The sequence below is a fragment of the Pistacia vera genome, unplaced genomic scaffold (genome assembly GCF_008641045.1).
Source record: "Pistacia vera cultivar Batoury unplaced genomic scaffold, PisVer_v2 Contig595, whole genome shotgun sequence".
Classification (NCBI taxonomy): domain Eukaryota; kingdom Viridiplantae; phylum Streptophyta; class Magnoliopsida; order Sapindales; family Anacardiaceae; genus Pistacia; species Pistacia vera.
The window spans coordinates 297,932-315,244 of record NW_022196440.1 but is presented as its reverse complement, the minus strand read 5'-3'; the positions used below and the strand labels follow the sequence as shown (position 1 = coordinate 315,244).

The following is a 17,313-nucleotide window of genomic DNA, read 5'->3' as shown; positions in this document are numbered from 1 at the left end:
ACCTAGGGCTTGTCCTATGGTAGGTTGGCCCTTTTTGTATGGCCTCGTATAAATTCTTTCATTTTCTTATGAATTCTTACTTACCCAAAAAAAAAAAAAAAAAAAAATTAAATTATTGAAAATATCATCACATCACTTGGATATAGAAATTGAGATACATTTTGGGAAGACTAATATTACTGAAAATAATTATGAAGCAACAAAAAGAGGAGAAAAAGATTACAAATCTTAAAAAAAAAGATAATAATCAAAATGAAACAGAGATATATTGTCTAACATTTACATGTTACATATTGAAGAAGCTTCTAAATTCTCATACCATGACCCCCCAAAAATATAAGTCGACATGTCCAAATATCACTATTCATTTTGAAAACTTCCTCTTACTATTCTCAAAAAATGGATAAACAATGACACATGCTTGGAAATTTTTTACATTGGTGATACTAATTCTTACTCTTTGGCGTTCTCATGCATAGATGATTTCCCTAATGCGTTTCAAGAGACACATGCTTGGAAATTTGTACAAACGGAATATTGAGTGCAATTGGATTTGGGGTGGGCTTTATTTTGACAGTGTTTCTTCAACCATTTCAGCAAACACTAACTACAAAAACTCTTTTTAACCTCAAATGAGCTAAAAGTTCAATTTTGTTAAACTAAGGGTGAAACTGACAACCTGGACCAACCTTTTTAAGAGGAAGAAGGGTTAGGAGGGATTAGGATTTAGTTGACCATCTGGACAAACATTTTTCAGAGGAAGAAGGGGATGAGGAGGGATTAGGATTTGCAGTTGTTGGAACAATCTAGAGGAGAGGATCAACAAAACAGGAGGAAAAGGAAGAAGGAAAATCTCGGAGGAAGAAGGAAAATGTCAAGCCTGGGGAAAAAAAGGAGGAAGAAGGAATTAACGAGAGAAAAGGGGGGATAAATGAACAGTGAAAAGAGGTGAAAGAGGTAAAAAGGAAAGTACTAGAGGGTAGGGGTGAGTATGGGTAGTGGGTAGAATCAGAACCGGAATCAAAACCTACCCGGCATTGACACTATGTAGGTCCTGTTCTAGTTCCTATTTGTGTAGGAACCGAAACCGGAACCGGAACCAGAACCAGAACCGGAATCTATGATGGGAACTTGAAATGGGTAGGTTGGCTTCCTAGTTCAATGTCAGAAGCCAACCTGATCATATTATTATAGCAACTTACTGTTCACTTGTGACATTATTGACTTCTTAGTTAAACTAAGAATTAGATAAATCTAAAAGGTTTTAATCTAGAAGAACTCTAGGATTGTCTCTGGATTATGCTTGGTCAGCCTGTAACTATTGGTCAACCATTTTAGGCGGTCCCATATTATAAGAAATAACTAGAACTTGTAGGTTAGAATTATTTAGAAATGTCTAATCTCTTAAGGAGACTAGGAAGTAACAGCAGACGAGATGATAGTAATAGTAGCAGTAATGCAATTAGAATCAACAATCAACAGCAACACATAAACAATAATAAAAAATTAATAAAATCAATTAATACTCAAGAAATTGATCAGCACTTACATAACTAGAATATACCCCCAGTTAAAAAAGAAACAATATATCAAATAGGTAATTTTGAACTTATGTTAGATTACTTTATAAAAACAACAGAATTTACAATAATGATCACATAAGATCTGAAAAAGCATTACTCCAACATAGACAAAAAGGTTATAAATTTTTACATAAGGATTAGTTCAAATAGCAATATAACCATTATTTATATTAGGATAAAACATTCCTATATTAGTCATGTTATGAGATGCACAAAAAAAAAAACAAAAAAAAAAAAAAAAAAAAAAATTCAGTGAGTCTTTATAATTAGCAATATTAAATTCAAATTTAGAAAGTGGACTAGTCTATTTTGACTATTATTGAAATTTCACAATAGGATTAAATGATAATGTCAATATTAACTATTAACTTAAAAGCCTTGAATCTCACTTATCAAGATAAAGCCCAACCTGTAGCATTAATATATAGGATTTATTATAAAGTTATGAATACCACGATAAGCCCAAAAACTATTAGGATGTCCTCACCAAGACACACAGTTATTATGGAAGTCGATAAAACAAAACATATAAAACTTTTACACCCAAAAGATTAGTGTGAGATGAAATCATTAAACAAACGGATTGGAAATTAGAAAAATTGTCCTTCAAAATCATTATATAATCAAAATGAATCTCAAATACAACAAATAATACAAGAAGTAGATGGGACAATAAGATTAAAATTCACAAAAACTCCCTTAGAACAAAGGCAACCCATTGTTACAAATAAACAGACTCACAACCCTAAAATCGAAGAAATTACTACACCTAGACTTTTAGCAGTAGGCTCTACCAGTAGATTAGTAGGCGTAAATTATGTTCCTCTTGTACCAAAAACCTGCATATGAAAATACATTAACTCCACCTAGTTCACCAACACAATAAGGAGTTTTAGGAGGTCATAATCAAATTAACACAATTACTAAACCCTTTGAAATCAACAATGAATTATTAAAACAAGAATTCTTACAAAATTATAATAAAGAAAAAAAGACAAAATTTCTTTAAAATATTTAAAATAGAAGAACAAAATACCCTTAGAACTGAATGGTATAATATAGTAGAAAAATTAAAACAAAAGATATTTCTTTAATTTGGTTAGAAAATAGAAAATATTATAAAGAATTAAGTGAAAAGAAAATTGTTTATGTCACAACTAATGCGACAAGAAATTGGAAAACATCAACCAATAAAAATATTATATCTGCACACCCACCTCTAGAAGAAATAAAAGTGGAACATCAACAATTAGAAATAATAGCATCACTTTTTAAAAATGATTAATGGAATAGACGATGATAACAAACAACCAACTTTAGGAGATATTAAAAACATTCAACACCAAAATAATTATTCCAATTAGATTCTTCACACCATTAGTCCACAAATGAATAGAATAGAGGATAACACCTCTCTACTAATAACCAAACTTTGAGTAAGCCTCGGGAAGGAGATAGAATCTTCAACTTCTACAATACCTTTTTATTCATCAAAATATGTTGAACCATTTTTTACACCTTTTGACATTCCAACTTAGCGAATCATCACCTTCAAAATCAAACATTAATGTTCTTACAAATTCATATCCTATAGAAGAATTAGATCAAAATTTTCAAAATATATCTATTAATAAGATGAGAAACAATTTGAGATACTTGAAAACTCTTAATTATTATCCAAAAGCTTCTTTTCTAGATATACAATTTGAAGAAACAACACAAATAACAAGATCTTCATATAGTGGATGATAGGATAGTAATTTTGTTTTATATGAGGAAACATAACCTTCAAGAAGAATGAGAATTGAGAGTTTAAAAGAAGATAACTTTTTATTGATTATTGCCAGCCAAACCCTAATTGTTTTAGGCTTATATAACATTACAAATTCACTACAACATTGTAGACATATAGCTACGAAAATTAGCTACAAAAAGGAAAACTACAGAAAATACATATTTACAGCTACAAAAGTCAATATTTATAGCTAATTGAAATAATTTTAGTGATAAGACTTCCTCTCTCGAAGCTAATATTCATCTCTTACTTTAACTTATTAAAATCGTGGCGATAACTAGTCATTTAGTTATAATGTATTAGCTATGATAAAACATTGTAGCTAATTAATGTATTTAGTTATAAACATTTTATTTACATGGCACATAGTATCATTATTAGCTACGAGTTTAATTATATAGCTATAAAATAAAATTTGCTAGCTAAATACCTTAATTAGCTAGAAATTTCAATATTTTATAGCTAATGCACAAATAATATTATAGTATCATTATTAGCTACTAGTTTAAATATATAGCTAGTATGTGTGTATTAGCTATAAATTATTTGAATTTGTAGCAAATAAAGAATGTGAAAATTAATTTGCTACAATCCTTATAGTATGCAACTATAGATATTCTAATTTATCTTGAGAGTAATTATATTTTTATTATTTATGAATTAAATAGTTGTAGTCAAACATAATGTTAATCACACCATTAAGGCCAATAGTAAATTGGAACCTTCAACCAATAACTAACTTAAAAGAACTCTTCCTAACTTATGAAGCTTAGTTTTAATACAATTTAAATATCTTGAGCAAAATATTAGACTTTCTTTCACAATGTACCCTTCTGCAATAGAACCTTCTGATCAACTTTTAGTATGAACATAATGCATCAATTTTCCTAAGAACCTATACAAATGTTTCTTCAACTAATTAATAACTTATTATAACCACACATTAATAAAAAAAAAAAAATAGATATATGAAATAATGAAAACAAAATATTGCTATTTGTTTGGCTATCCGTTTGAGTGTCTGATGCTTAACCCGCTCCATGTACAATTTAAATATCATGAGCAAAATATTAGACTTTCTTTCACAATGTACCCTTCTGCAATAGAACCTTTTGGTCAACTTTTATTATGAATATAGCACTTCAAATTTCCTAAGAACCTATACAAATGTTTCTTCAGCTAATTAATAACTTATTGTAACCACACATTAATAAAAAAAAAAAAAAATAGATATATGAAATAATGAAGACAAAATATCGCTATCTGTTTGGCTATCCGTTTGAGTGTCTGATGCTCAACCTGCTGCACGTTCCATGTCAATAATCAATAAGTTGGAGATCAATTTGCAAGTTCATTCTATGAACAAGAAATAAAGAAATTCATTACGGAGCTTAGCAATGGTAGGATTTACGTGACTCTCGTCTCCTTGTGATTTAATAAATTATTCACAAGTAGCTACTTCTGCACCTTAAATTCATATTCGAATTGTCACCCATCTCCATTTAAAGACAAGAAACTTAGAAAAGAACCCAATTTCGTCGATTGTATAGGTATGAATTTCTTTCCAAATCTAAAAATTTCTTTTTTTCCCTCTCTCTTTGGCTGTTTCCTAGTTAGTAATTCTTTGTGGGTTTATGTTGTCTTTGCTAGATATTTGGAAATTGGAAGCTGGGTGATTAAATTGAGTTAATTTTTGGAAGTTTGCAAAGAACTTGTTATGTGTTTGATGAAATGCCTTTGAGAGAAGAGTTTTGATCCTTATGATTTAGATGTTATTAGTTTGAATCTTAATACAGTTTTTGGGTGTTTATTTATCTTTTAAGTGTTAGAACGAACTCAAGAGAATGAAATTCCTTCAATAATTGAACCAACAGATTATGTGTTTTTGGTAACTTTTAACAAGTCAAAGTTAATAATGTACTTTTTTTTTTTTTTTGGCTAGTTTTGGATAGAAAAGTAGGGGGCTGTAGAACTGGTTGAATGATATATTGACTGAAGGAGTATTGTATTTCTTAGTGCTAGAACAAATTAGAGAGAGTTATTTTATATTTCTATGATTATTGTTTTTTCGAGCAGTTTCTGGTTCATATGTCGAAGCAACAGATTATGGGATTTTGATATGTTTTTTTCAGGTCATAGTTAATAGTAACTTTGTTCTGGCAGGAGAAATAAACAGTGTTGGTGAAAAAGTGTTGCTCTATGATTGTATGTTGCTGGTGAAACCCATGTGAAAAAAAGAAATGTTGATGGAGTTAATAGCACGAGTGGGCAAACATGTTTGCAATAGAAATGGGGTTCTGACTGAAATCAAATCATTTGGGACCCTTCAATTGGGTTATGGTATCAAGAAGGTTGATGGAATATACTTTCGAAACCAACTTACCAAAGTCGTCTGAAAAACAAGCCTAAACTTGTTCATATGGCTGATTGGAAGTATCTAGTTAATCATTGGAGTGAGGCAACCTTTCAAGTAAGCATAGCTATTTAAGTTACATTTTAGCATAATTAATATGTAATTATAAGATATAAAAATTATTACTTATTTTATCATTATATAGGAAAGGAATAACAAGAATAAGACAAATAGATCAAAGCGGTTTATGCCTCCTTACACAGGAACTAAAAGTTATGCTCGACTCAAACATCAAATGATATGAATTTGCTTTTAAATATGAGATTAAGTTTAATAATTCACACATTATTTTTTAATCAATATGTTCATAACTTTTATTATGACAGCAAAAGAAAAATGGGTATACTCCTTCTCGTGTTGAAGTTTGGATTGAATCTCGCAGAAGAAAGAAAGGAAAGCAAGTTGAATCTATTATAGAAGACATTATTGTAATTAATAGCTTTTTATTCTCTTTAACTATTTCTTGATTTTTTATTATGCACACACATCCAAGCTAATTTATAAATTTATTTTGATCGATTAAAAAAAAAAAAAAAAAAACCCAAAGTACAAAGACAAATCGTATTGAATGATGATGAAATATTTGAAGAGGTCCTTGGTCCAGAGAAGAATGGCTATTTGCATGCTTATGGTCTAGGAAAAAATATTACTGAATATTTTGGAAGTAGACCAACTAATGCACAACTTATGAAACAAGTACAAACAACTAGGAAGGAAGCAAATGAAAGGGTGGAGGAGGCAAAGAGGGAAGCAAATGAGAAATTAGAAGAAGTAAAAAGGCAAATGGAGGAGATGAATAGACGATGGGAAGAAAAGTTCATGATGATACTTACAACTCAAGGTCAACAATCATCAACGACTAACCAAATCCCTTTGGATGAAATTGTAAGTTATTTTGAAAACTACATATATGCTATGAAAAACATTTTTGTTTCATATTAATCATAAAGTGATATGCAATGATTGCATTAGTCTATATGATTAATATTTTTGTTTTTTCAAATTTGATATTGCAGGTTGGTGGAAATTCTTAAATGGTCAGAAAAGGTTGCTATGACATTAAAGCATTCATATTTTGTAAAAAAATTAGTTGATAATGTTTTAAATTACTTAGATGAAGGATTTTATGAGTAGACAATTATTTGGTTGAAAATGACTTTATTAATGTTTTATTTTTTTATATTAGATTTTTTCTTATGACGTGAGCTTGTCTATTTAATATAAAAATATTGTTATAAATGTGTAATTATTATTAAAGTTGTTAATTATAACAATATTTATTACAATTAATTTTAATCAAAACAATAAATTATAAATTCTTGATATAAATTATCTGTTTCATTGCAAAAAATTAGAATATTTAGCTACAAATTAAAAGTATTCATAACAAGTAATTTCAATATTTAGCTATTAACACATTATGTCCATAGCAAATGAATTTCATATATAGATATGACTTCAATATGTCCATAGCAAATAATTATAGTATTTAGCTACAAATCAAATTATCCTAATTCTAGAAGGACTATAATTGCCTAATTCTAAAGATATTCTTATTATTCTAATTAAATAATAGCATAATTATAAAAGGACTTAACCTAATTATATTAATTTTGTCATAATTCTAAAAGAATCCTAACATTGTCATCCCCTTTAGCTCAACCTTGTCCTTAAGGTTGCAAGGTACAACACCATCAGTAGCAGCTATCCCGGTTCGTTGTCGCCATTGCCGGTAGGCGAACCTCATTGCCATCCTTCTCCATCAAAAAGAGAAAGAACTTAGCCCTGCAACAATGCCCAGGTTTAAAGGACTCATCATAGTTATAGCACAAACCTTTGTCACACTGTTCTTGCATTTGTGTTGTTGTGAGTCGCTTAACAGGCACGGAACCCGATTGGTTTGGAGTCAGCAAGAGGGCCTACAGCACTAAAGGAATATTAGGAGCTGATTTATTAGGATCCTAAGATATGGGGCCGACAGATTACAGGTATAAGTGTAGATCCTATAGCTTGTCCTCCTGCAAGTGAGCAAGACTCATGTCGTGGTTGAGGGTGCTAGGCTGGAAGGACTGCACCTCTTGTCGAATTTTCGGTTTTGAGCCCTAATATGAAGCAGCTTAGAAGGAACGTATCCGGAAGGCCAAAAACTTGATTAGAGAGTTCCTCAAATTATGTTTGATAAGCACTACAGAACCTGCTTGAGTAAGTTTGGTCAACTGCCCTTGGCAATCCACAAATTCTGATGGAACATCCAAATCCTGCAAGAAAGAACGCTAGGAATGAATTTGCCTATTGGAATGCATCCAACAATACCATGAGAGAGCTGGTCCATCCATGTGGAAGGAAGAGATCGTCAATTGCTGCTCATCAGGTGTGTCGTGATAATTATAAAAAATTTCAGCCTTGAAACTCTAACCTCGCAGATCAATTCCATCAAATTTGGGAACCTCTAGCCCAAATGGTTTAAAAGGAAAGCCAGAACTCGTGCCCATTGACTGACGGCTCTCAGATCCCTCTTGCAGGCCCCCATCGCCTGTACTAGAGTCGTGAACGGAGGTAAAAGCTGGTGTTGGGCCTTCTCTCGCCGATTCGTTCACCGACGGCCCGACGTTGTCTACTTCATTTTGCTTTGTCGATCCGTAGTGTTGAAGACCGAACTCGAAAGCAACGAATTTGTTTTCTTGGAAATATGTAGGAGGTGGTGGACGTTGTGGTGGGGGTGTGAATTCATTGTCTTGATAAAATGGTGGTGGTGGTGTGAATTTGTTGTCTCGATAAAATGGTGGTGGTGGTCGGTTAAAAAGCAATGGTTGTTCATCGTCTTCGGTGGTGGTGGTGGTGACTATGTGGAAACTCCATTAATGAAATGTTGGTGTTTTTGAAAATCTATTTGGGCTCGAGATTTGATCAAGCAACACCTACTTGAGCTTCAACCGAGCTCGAGCTCAAAAGAGAAAGCTCGCGCTCATGTTTTCTCTTTTGAGCTCGAGCTCAACGTTTAAAGCTCAACCGGACTCGAGCTCGAGCTCGACTCTATAACAGTCAAGCCGAGCTCGAGCAGCTTAATACTTAGCTCGGCTCACTTGATTACACCCCTATTGAGAAGAATGGCACAAAGTCAACTTCAAATATAGAGACAAAACACCACATCCATCCATCTCCTTGAAAAATAATATAACAAGAAAATTGGTAGGTCTTCTACACTGAATCCTGTACAAGCTAAGTATATTTGTGTATCAAGAGTTCCTTAACAAAGCATCAGAATAACATCCCAAAATGAAAGGCAAAGGGAAATAAAAATGAAACTAGCAACTGCCTATGAATTTGGTCGACATGCTTTTAGTGTGCCTAGGCAAATGAGAATTACAGTTGAATTTGGTTAACTTTTTGGTTGCATTTGTCACTCTTCAAAACCTTTGGGTGGTTTCTTACTTTCTCGAAACCTTGAGGAGTAAATTGGTATAAAATCTTCAGATTGCGTAAAATCTATTCTGCTTCTACTACAATCTAGTAAAAAATTGACACGTTATCTTTTTTTTATCATCGGGGGTGTCCGAACCAGCTTGCGCGCACCTTAATTAATCTCCCATGGCCTTGGAACTGCTGGCCGGGTAAGAGCCTTAGTTACCACCCTTATTAGTGCTTGAAGGGACTCGAACTCAGAAGTTCATAGAACCTCATTTTGCTCTTCTATCATCAGGTCACCATGTGATGGTTATTGGCACCTTACTTTTCCATTACCAAACCCCACTCACTCTTTTTATTCACTGAGCAAACAAAAGATTCTAAGTAATTAAGAGATCTGATTCATAGCTTCAATCGGAGAAGGCTGTGAAAATTCTGATAGATTTGCAGTCTTTCAATATTGAACCACCATGGCCAGGTCCGAACCTCGTTGATTCATTCATCAACTTACTTTCCATCTTTGGGACGGGGGATCTTGGGAAAACAGCTATACTTATGGTAATTATTAAACAAAAAACTTTTCAATTTTGTTGTTAATGAGACTTTTTTTTTTTTTTTTTTTTTTTATCGGTAATTTGATCTTGCTTTTTCTGGCCTGTGTTGTTTGGTGGTGGCTGTTTAATTGCGGTTGTATGGAGTAATTGCTTGTGGCTTGTATCTTTGTGCTTGAAACTCTTCCTTTCTTCCTTTATTCCTTGATATTATTCTATTTATTAGAATTCTACTTTAATCTATTTAAAATCGTATAGTTTACCCTATTGCATATTTGCATCTCCTTTCTCATGAACTGTTGTGTTATAGTTTCACTTCAATACCCTCTTCGGACTGTTGGTTGGCTGTGCCTTGGAGTTAGTTGTGGACAGTTGTAATGTTACTTTTCTTTCTTTCAAGGTATCCTTGTCATGTTTTATAAGTATCTGTTTTGGCTGTAGTTACTGGAGGGTTTCAAGTTCAGCTGTATTGAGGATCTCCTTGTGGAGGAGGAAGCTGCCATAGCAAAAGAAATGGAGGACTTTCTCAATTCAAAGTCGACGAAGTAGAGTAAAATGCGGCATGATTTCCTCAAACAGGAAGTTCGTCAATTACTATTTCTGAATGGATATCTATGATCAGAAGAAATGATCGAACTAAATAAATCAAAATGAAAGATTTGTGACTTACAGTTCCTGAATTAACATTGATCATAAAAATAAATAATTGGGCTTACGTAGAAAAAATAAAGGTTCATCGATAGACTTTTGTTAACAATCGGTTCAAAGGTTGATCAGGTTGTGCAAACTAAAGTCGACGAGGTGTTTAAGGTGCAAAAAGAAAGTAGGTGGATGAAATTTAAGTATAAGTGTGAGAGTATTTTTGTTGACTTCACCGTCGTTGAGAAAAGCATGAATGTCCTTATGATTTGAAGGAATATTCATGCTTAATTTTCCTCTCACAACCATTAGATTGTAATAAATAAATAGTGGTGCTATGTGTATAAACTAAGTATACAGATAAATGGCGTCACTTTTTTATTGTCACATCATTCATCTATGTGAATTTAGTATTTATTGAATTGATTTTATATATAAATTTATCGGTTTATTTTGTGCCATAAGAGTTTGGTTAGAAGAATTTGTATAAGGAATTTTTACATCTGGTTTTATTCATAAATTAATTATTAAAAGATAATATTAAAGTCTTAAGTTAAAATTTGAGTTACAATAATTTTACCATCAATTTAAGTTTTAAGAGTTTAATTACTTAATTTACTTCTTCTAAGTTTGTTGTTTTGGTTTAGTTTAATTGCATTTAAAACTAAACAATAGCTAAGATGAAAGTTTTATAGGATTGACTTCATGTCTTGAAGAAATAAATAATCAAGTTTTTGGATTTTTTTTTTTTCTGACAGTATATCAAATATGTAATAAGAAATCAAATTTATAAGTTATTTAATTTATATAATATAATAAAATTAGGACATCAAATTTATAAAATAAAATCTAAATTTGGAATATAATTACATATTCCCTTACAAGACCGAAAAAGTACATGCAACTTTTTATACAAATCATTGTTAAATGTTATAAATTTGTGGTAAAGTCCATACTAAACAATATTTGAATAAATAATATTAATAACGATTTACTATTGTTCATTATTATATAATCTAATATTAAAAATTATTACAACATATTTTTTAATAGGCGTAATTCAGTAAACCCCCATAAGTAACACTGAAATAATAACAAACACTTTGAAAAGTCTCTTGATTAATTTTGGAGATATGAACTCCAAATATATATAGATGTTAAGCTTAGAGCATAGAATTTAAAAATGATCACAAATATAACTTCAAACATCATAAAAAAAAAAAGTCTCATGAGTAGTGATTAGGGAAATGTGAACTCCAACATATATATAGATGACAAGGTTAGAGCAAAGCTTTTAAAAATTATCACAATTATGCCTATGCATATAAAAGGTCTTAGAAATTCATTAATTACAAAACAAAATTAACCCAAAAATTAAAGAGCAATGAGCAAAAACAATTGTCATGATTATCCTAACTTTGTAATCAATTATATTAAATGGGCGCTCGCAACCTGTTGGATCTTGTCATCGCTTGTGAGCTTTTGCAATTGACTAGTTCTGGTAGTTATTAAGGATTGTTTTCCGAACTTAAAGACCTCATAATTGATTAGATTTAATTTGGCCTCTTTAGCCCCTAGTTAGTAAATACGGGTACGGCAAAAAAAGAATACGAGAATTTTACGGGTATGATATGACAAATGGTGAAAAATACGTTTGTAAAAATTCGGCCATAAAATTCGAATATGGGAAAAATACGGTACGGATATATATGGGTTTAATACGGTATATTATCAACAATACGTTTTGAAAAATACGACAATATTAATTCTAATTTTAGCAATTTTTATGATCATTGAATTAATCCTCCTTTGTTTTTCCTTATAGGTGTATGATTTATATCTTTTTTAATTATAATATTTCAGTTATAAAAAATTGTATTATTTGATTCATAATTAATTACTACAAATATTGTAGAAGTTGACCTAATTACTAAACAAAATAAACAATTTTATTTGTCGTTAAGTTGAAGAAGAAGAGACGAAGAGTGATACTTGTTGAAGAATAGTTGAAGAAGAAGAGAGGAAGAGGGTACCAAAAAAGAGAAGAAGGCGCTAAAAAAGAGAAAGAGAGAGGAAGAGGGCGCCAGAAAAGAGAAGAAGAGAGGAAGAGGGCGCCAAAAAGAGACTAAGCCTAAAACGAAGCCGTTTTGGCTTATAAAAAACAGGAATTTGCATTTTATATGCGAATTATACAGTTGGGTATATAATTCCTATATAAAACGCAAATTTACTAACTAGGCTTTAGTCCACACACGGGATGAGGTAGAGATAGACAAGCAAAGAAAAAAAACAAAAGAGAAAAGAAAAGGAAAGAGAAAGAAAATAAATAAAAGTTTTCAAAAGGGAGAACGTCATTTTCCCACCCAATGTTTGGCAAAATGACACTTTCTTATCCATCAAGTTTCATTTCCTACTCACCGTTATGCTCCGTTAGAAACATCCATTCTAAAGAAGGGTAGGATAGTCAATTTACATGAGCCTTGCAACAAACTTTGTTGCTTTAGCTTATTAAATTCTCCGACTCTCTCTGTTTATTAGAAATAAAGATTCATAAAATAATAATAATTAAAAAAAAACCTGTTAGCGTTTTTTCTCTACAACAACTAAAACGATTCGATTTTAGCAATGGAAGACATTAATCTCCCCCAACGAATCATCAAGGTTACGCTCTCTTTCTCCTTATTTCGATTGGTTTCTCTATTTCTCAAATCGCTTTCGTTTAAAAAGCTTATTCAATTTCTTCAATTGAAGTCTGTATAGGAAGGATTACTTGTTCTTTCAGTTTGATGCTCTGATTTCCTCTGATTCTCTCACTTATTGATTGAATTGATTGTGTAATTTAGGGAGTTTAATTGATTGAGATCTATGCTATCGATTGGACGGTGAAATTAGGATTTTGTTGTTGATGATTTTGTGTTGTGTTTTGAACTTGTTTTGTTGTTGATCCCAATAGGAAACCCAAAGTCTCTTTAGTGAACGAGGTGAATACTTGATTACATCTCCGCTTATTTTATTTATTTATTTTTGTTTTTATTTTTGAGTTCTGTGCGTTTAGGTTTGTTTGGTTGGGTTCCGATGGAGTTGATTTTGTGGTTTTTGGATAAAACTCTCGGGATAAGTGCTTCACCGTCGTAGGATAATATGCGGTACTTCAATGTGATGATTTTTGGCCCAACACAATCGCCATAAGAAGGTAAATTGATGAGTGGTATATTGCTTTTAATGTTAGAAAATTCATATGGTTGCTTTGGTTATGTGAAGTTGGAATCCCCATTTGGCTTCTAGAGGTTTGTTCACGAAGACTGTCTATCATAGACTTTGAACATATCTTTCTCGACATTCTCTATTAGATTTTATGTACTCCGTGTAGTGCTTTTTGGCTGAAGTTGTGTGATGAAAGTGGGTGGTGAATTTCGCTTATTGCTTTTAGTCATTTATTTGGTGTGTGATGAAAGCCTCAATCAAGCTGATTTTCACGCAATTTTGGATTGTTTCAGACAACTCCAAAACTCAGTGAAGATAGGGTGAAGCAATGCATTGACGCTAAATTAATTGGAGATTACCCTCCTAAGGCAGTTGCTGAGGTACTAAAGATGGTAACTTTAGTTGAATATAATACATCAAATTCGAGGTTTCTTGGTGGAAGAGCAAAAGATTGGAAGAAGGTTTTGAAGATCCAAAAAGCAAAGGAAAAACAAACTTCAAGGAGCTAGAAAGTGGGAGGGGGATTTTAAGAAATGAATGTGAAACTGGAAAAGTTGCTTTCTTTGTATTGAATTCCCTATTTTTATTGGGTTTGAATTGACAAAATTTCTTATATATATGTATGTATGCATTGTAAATTTACAATTTGGATTCTTATTTAAGCAAATCAGTAATACTAAGTTGCTACTGCCGTGTGGTTGTCATTTTCTTGCTGCCGTGTGGGCTATTGTGATGGTGTGTGATGATCTTGCTGGCGTGGGAGTTTTTTTTAGCCTTTTAATGTTGCTGCTGTGAGTTCTCCAGGTGCTAAAGCTGTTGCTGGCATGTGATTGCTCTTGTTTTTGCTGGCATTTTGTGCTTGAGTTTGTGGTCTTGCTCAAAGATAGGGGTGAGCGGTTTTGGGTACCCTGCATCTTTCAGGGGAACCGGAATCGGAACCTCATAGTGTAGGTTCCCAAAAAAAGGAACCGGAATTGGAACTGCACAGTGCAGGTTCTTAAATTCAAGGAACCGGAACCTAAAATGTAGGTTCCGGTTCCTTTCCCCGGTACCCTATAAAAAATCAATTCCCCCCCCCCCATTAGTTTAAAAAATGACAAAAATACCTTAAAAGTTTACAAATACACCCCTGACAAATTTTGATTACTCATTCATTTGTGACCAATGTGACTCATAAATCCGCTAATCTCTAGGCAACACTTGAATTCAATCGATTCATCATGATTCACGTAAAATTCCTCAATCAAAACCGAAGTACAAACAATTAATTAAACAATCATATTATAAATCTATAATTTAATATTATAATTAATTAAATTTCTAATTATTTAATTAAGTATTTTACTAATGTTTATAATGAAATATTATAGTTAATTAAGTAATCATACTATAAATCTATAAAAACATCTCCAACCTTGCGTTATTTTGGTGTAAAAACACCAAAATAACCCAAATTTCAACTCCAACCCAGCGCCATTTGCTACGCCAAATTGGTGCCCCACTACAGTGCCACGCCAAAATTGGTGTAGCACTGTTCATGCACACCAATTTGGCGTGGCACTGTTCATACAATAAAAATTTTTATTTATTTATTTAAATTTATTTATTTGTATTTAAGTTAATCTGATTATTATTTATATCAATATTTATAATAATAAATTCATAATAATTATATAATTAAAAAAATGATGAAAAATAAAAAACAAAACTTTATTCAATGCAAATATTAAACTACAATAACTCAAAATAAAAATTAACACTAAAATTAAAAGCTTGGATGGACAATACATCTTTTTGAATAATCCACAAATCTCAAAAGCTTGAACGGACAATACATATTTTTGAATAAGCCACAAATCTCAAAAGCTTGAATTGACAATACATCTTTTTGAATAATCCACAAATCTCAAAAGCTTGAATGGACAATACATCTTTTTGAATAAGCCACAAATCTCAAAAGCTTGAATGGACAATACATTTTTTTGAATAAGCCACAAATCTAAAAGGCTTAAATGGACAATACATCTTTTTGTATAATCCACAAATCTCAAAAGCTTGAATGGACAATACATCTTTTCGAATTATGTTTTTTTTTTTTTTATCTAGAATAGTATTTTCTTCAACTATAAAAGCTCACACCAAATCAACTTCCAAATCATTCAACTAATATATCTACAAAGATGAATTTCAATTTTGGAGGTCCATCTCATTTATCATCTTCTAATTCGTCATCATTTTCCGACAATGAAATTGATGACGAGGAATTAATGAATGATCTTGAAGCGATTGATGCAAAGTAAGAAGCAATCCTTCGCATGAGAGCTAACAACAACCTCCTCCTCCTTCACTATCTCAATCAACAAAACAACCAGGTGATCCGTAGAGGATCAATTCCTAGTCATAAAGTCATCAATCGCAACCGGGAAACTGCTGATCGCAATCTGTTCAATGATTATTTTGCCAATAATCCACGGTATAATGATCCCATGTTTCGCCGACGATTTCAAATGTCTCGAAATTTATTCATTCATATTGTTGATCGCGTGAAAGGTCATGATAACTACTTTGTACAACGAAGGGATGAGCTCGGTAGGCTCGGATTGTCTGCTTTTCAAAAAATAACAGCTGTATTCCGGATGCTGGCGTATGGTTTACCGGCAGATGCTACTGATGAGTATATTCGAATAGGCAAGTCTACAACCATTGAAAGCTTGAAGAGATTTTGTTGTGCTGTTGTTGAGGTATTTGTAGAACGATATCTAAGATCACCTAATGCTAATGATGTTGCAAGACTACTTCATATTGGTGAACAACATGGGTTTCCAGGAATGTTGGGTGGACAATATGCTGGTCGTAGTGGATCCCTAACTATTATTCTCTAGGCTGTAGCTGATTATGATCTTTGGATATGACATGCATTTTTTGGTTTGCCAAGTTCCAACAATGACATTAATGTAATGGAGGCATCTCATATGTTTGCCAACCTAACTCAAGGCATTGCTCCTCCCGCTCATTATATTATTCAAGGAAAAGAGTGTAATATGGGTTATTATTTAGCTGATGGTATATACCCAAAATGGTCTACTCTTGTACAAACTATTCACGATCCACGTGGTCCCAAGAAAAAATTATTTGCAATGAAACAAGAAGGATGTGGAAAAGATATGGGACGTGCGTTTGGAGTTCTCCAATCACAGTTTGCAATTGTGGCAGGACCGACACGTTTTTGGGAAAAAAAATGTGCTACATGATATAATGACTGCGTGTATTATTATGCACAACATGATAATCGAGAAGATCGTAATGTTGATGCATCGATTGAGAATCAGATAGAAGTGCTGACTCCCGAAGTTGAAATTGTCGTAGATGAAAATGTCCGATTTCAAAATTTTCTTGCTCGATATAGACAAATCATGGATATAGAGGCTCACCATGCTATTTGAAATGCAATAATTGATCATTTGTGGGAAGAATATACTAATTCAGAAAATTAAATTACTATCAATATGGAATTTTACTATTGTGTTGTTGTTGTCTTTTTTTTTTTTTTTTTTTTGTTTGGTATCATTTTTAGATTAGAATGTATGTTTTTCTATATTAAATGTAATGTTTATTTGATTAAATAAATGCTTAATTTTATTAAATTACTATAATTTTCAAAGTAATTATTATTTAATAAAAATATCATTCCCAATATTTAATTAATATATACAAAAATAATAA

General features: G+C 32.0%; 1 pseudogene; it reads left to right on the top strand.

The window, feature by feature from the left end:
* Positions 1–15,770: 15,770 nt before the first annotated feature.
* LOC116110076 lies at positions 15,771–17,033 on the top strand (annotated as a pseudogene).
* Positions 17,034–17,313: the final 280 nt, after the last annotated feature.